At 32.2% G+C, this 4,086-nt stretch overlaps 1 long non-coding RNA gene across 1 annotated transcript; it reads left to right on the top strand.

The window, feature by feature from the left end:
* Positions 1-607, top strand: LOC119769717. Its single transcript, XR_005278498.1, has 3 exons — positions 1-344; positions 408-490; positions 554-607. It is a non-coding gene; the product is annotated as an uncharacterized LOC119769717 (long non-coding RNA).
* Positions 608-4,086: the final 3,479 nt, after the last annotated feature.

Here is a 4,086-nt window from a genome sequence, read left to right as displayed (position 1 = left end):
AAATTTTGTACCAACCAGCAAAACAAATGGCGTGCTAGTGTGCGTTAGAGCGGGCTTAGATAACTCTATTTCCAAATCTGACACAAAATATTTTTGGTGCTACGTCTGTCAAAATTCAAGTACAAACACATTGCCATGGTTGCTTCGATTGAAGTATTCCAAGCCGGCAATGTGTCTGAAATATTTGTTTACTGGCTCGATGTTCTGCATTGCTCTGGGTTTGCTTGTTATTGTTTAACTTGTTTTTGTTGTTGTTATTTAATTGCAGGTTGGCGTTTCTTGTTTCCCGATGCGATTTCTTTGTTACCGATGTTGATGCGTTAATTGGACTGGAGATGTTTAGTGTAATTAATAGAATTGGTAACTTTTAGATAAACAAAAATACAATATGATTTTTTTAATTACAGATTGAACTGTTGAGGATGGCGACGATGACGATGATGATACTGACCATGATATTTGATGTCGAGGAGATCTAGTAATTGACAAGGTAATGTAAATTTCGTGACCAGTATAAACAACTGTAACTTATTTAGTGCTCTACTTTAAATAGGCCGACTGGACGATGAGGACGACGGCGAAGCAGCATGATGACCGATGCAGACGATTGGAGACTTGGCGAAGATTATTTTTCTTAGAATGAATTGTAATTTATTGATTTGTATTGATATTTGAATTGTTTGAAGTAAATGATACAAAAAAAACCCAACAATATTGTTTTCATTTCAAATATGAGAATGTTAACCATAAGCTGGGTTAAGGGTCTCTAGATTTTTTTTCAGATTTTGGGCATTTTTTTAATTGATTGTACTTTATTTGTCTTCGTTATTTAACACAAACTAGTTCTGTTGGATTCATTGCGCTATTTGAAACTGTAAAAATGCTATTTTACCCATTTCAAAACCTCAATAATCACCCAATACATGGTGACATGGATTTTTCACAGATCTTCATAATGATTTTTATGAAAAACATTAGAATTTGATTAATGTTTTACTTTATCAAAAAATTATGAAGGTGTAAACTCGTGAACAAATCAAACAAACTAAATACAAAATCTCGGATGAAAAATTCAGTTTTTACGAACTTAATTCATTTCAGTTAAAAATACCCTTGTTCGTTCTTTTTGACATGATCTACAACTTTGATTAAACTCTTGCTTTTTCATTTAAGAAATAAACGTGTTTACTAATGTGAGTATTATTTCTAGAGTTTTTTTTATTAGGTCCTATAAAAACATATGAAAGACAATAGTTTATTGGTCCTTTTCAAAAAAACTCTGGATTTGTTTCATTCAAAAGCAAATGCTATTTTCTTCAAAAACTTGAAAAAGTGCTTTTGTTGTACTAAAGGCGGATAATTTAAAATGGATTTCTTCGTAATGGCGCTTTCGTCACAAAGTCAACCCAATGAAAACTCTTGATTTTGCTTGTAAATTTCTATTATGAAACAATGCAAAACTTGCTGGCAGCAACTGAAACAGTGGTGTAATTAAGTTTCATAGGGAATTTTGAAAATCCGTCGATTTTATTTTTTTGACAAAAATTCGTTAAAAAATCAGGCAAAACATTTAATTTTGTCAGCTTTAACATGATGCCAATGGAAAATAATGACATATTTTTTTATCTATGAAAACAGATCAATTTTCAGTAAATCGCAAATCGCGATTTCTAAACGGTTTTTGGGTTTTTCGGTCCCAGCTAGAGGGTGACGATTCTCGAGATTTTCAATTTCCCGAGAATCGAGAGTGGAATTTGATCATTTCCCGGGAATTCCCGGGACCTGGGAGTTTTTTTGCTATGTCAATAGTGGCAATAGTATAAAAGGAAGAGTACCGTAAACTGGGGTCAATCGGGACACATGGGGCGAGTTGGGACTGCAGTTAGACCAACAAAATGTGTACATCCATTTCCAAATTTAAAAGCTTTAAGTGCTCTAAAAACTGCTGTCCCTATTCAGACTGTAGTCCCGATTCGCCCCAGATTACGGTGAATCTGCAAATACAAAATCTTTTATTAAGCTTTTTGAGACTTAAAATTGTACTTTAAAATGTTAACGAATAAAAAGTTTCACATGAACTTCTTATCTGAATTTTGTGAAGTAAAAAAATAGCTTATATATAATTTCCCAGTATCTGGATTTTTGCAGTATGATAAAAAAGGACTCAAAATAACAATTTCAACTTGTTTTTTTTTTCGATTCTATGACAATTTCCGGAATTCCATTTCCCTGAATGGACATTATCCGGAATGGACGTTATCAGGAATGAAATTTCCCGGAATGGACGTTTCCCGGAATGGACATTTCCCGGAAATTTTTTTTTTTATTTTGTATTACCTGATGTAACAATGAATTGGTTTGACCTAGTCACATTTAAGGAACTCGATATTTTGACAACAATATGAATGATAAATTCATGAATGATAAAAAAGAAAGTGAAATGTTCAGAAGCAAGCGTTGACTATTGAACCAATACTTTATTACCCACCACGAGATGTAACAATAGAGTTATCTAAGGTCGATCTCACGCACACTAGCTTACCATTTGTTTTTGCTGGCGACCACAAATTTTAACCTAAAAATCCATCGTGTACGTACACGCAATACATGCGCACGTAGATAGCTCTATGTAGATCGACAGTTATTAGACAAACACTAGATGTTTTCAACATTCTTTCAATGTGATGTTATGTAAGAATTTTCCCTTCTTTTGTTAATCAGTTGACTTTTGTGACTAAATTCTACAAAATTTTACCATAAAGCAGAATGATTATTTTCAAAGAAGGGAAAACCTCTAGAAAATAAAAAGCTTTCATAAGATCAAAGTATAATGCGTATTTTCTTGAGGCTTTCCCTTCTTAAAAAATACACGATCTTTCATCAATGTGATAGGATTTCGCGTAAGAGATTTCCCTTCTTGTGTTAATCAGTTGACTATTGTGACTAAATTCTACAAAAATTTATTATAAGGCAGAATGTTTATTTTCAAAGAAGGGAAAACCTCAAGAAAATAGAAATCTTTTCAGAAAATCAATGCATAAAGCGTACTTTCTTGAGATTTTCCCTTCTTTAAAAATAAACATTCTGCTTTAAAATAAAATTTGGAAAATACACATTATACTTTGATCTTCTATCATTTTCTAGAGGGTTTCCCTTCTTTGAAAATAAACATTCTGCCTTATAATAAAATTTGGTAGAATGTAGTCACAAAAGTCAACTGATTAACATAAGAAGGGAAATCTCTAACACGAAATCCCATCACATTGATGAAAGAGTGTTCATTTTTATAGAAGGGAAACCCTCAAGAAAATACACATTATACATTGATCTTCTGAAAACTTTTTATTTTCTAGAGGTTTTCCCTTCTTTGAAAATAAACATTCTTCTGTATAGTTCAGAGTTCTTTAACGAAAAACTAGGTAAAATTTAGTAGAATCAACAAAAGAAGGGAAAACTCTTATATAAATCCCATTACTTTGATGAAAGATCGTGTATTTTTAAAGAAGGGGAAATCTCAAGAAAGTACGCATTATACATACATTGATTTTCTGTAAAGCTTTTTATTTTCTCGAGGTTTTCCCTTCTTTGAAAATACACATTCTGCCTTATAATAAAATTTGGTAAAATTTAGTCACAAAAGTCAACTGATTAACGAAAGAAGAGAAAATTCTTACATAACATCACATTGAAAGAATGTTAAAAACATCTAGTGTTTGTCTAATATCTATCGATCTACAGCGAGATCTACAGTGTTACATCTCGTGGTGGGTAATAAAGTATTGGTTCAATAGTTAACGTTTGCTTCTATTGTTCGTGTCCGAACATTTCACTTTCTGTTTTATCATTCATATATATTATATTCAATATTGTTGTCAAAATATCAAGTTCCCTAAATATGACTAGGCCAAACCAACGGGGTACAAACTTAATAATTCTTAACCACAAGTAAGCGAGTAGGCAAGATTCCATTTATTGTAAAATCAGGTAATATAAAAAAACTCATTTTTCCAGGAAATGTCCATTCCGGGAAATTTAATTCCGGATAACGTCCATTCCGGATAATGTCCATTCCGGATAACGCCCATT

Source organism: Culex quinquefasciatus, chromosome 3 (assembly GCF_015732765.1).
Source record: "Culex quinquefasciatus strain JHB chromosome 3, VPISU_Cqui_1.0_pri_paternal, whole genome shotgun sequence".
Taxonomy (NCBI): Eukaryota; Metazoa; Arthropoda; class Insecta; order Diptera; family Culicidae; genus Culex; species Culex quinquefasciatus.
Note: the sequence above shows the minus strand (reverse complement) of the source record. Positions and strands in the feature narration are given on the sequence as shown.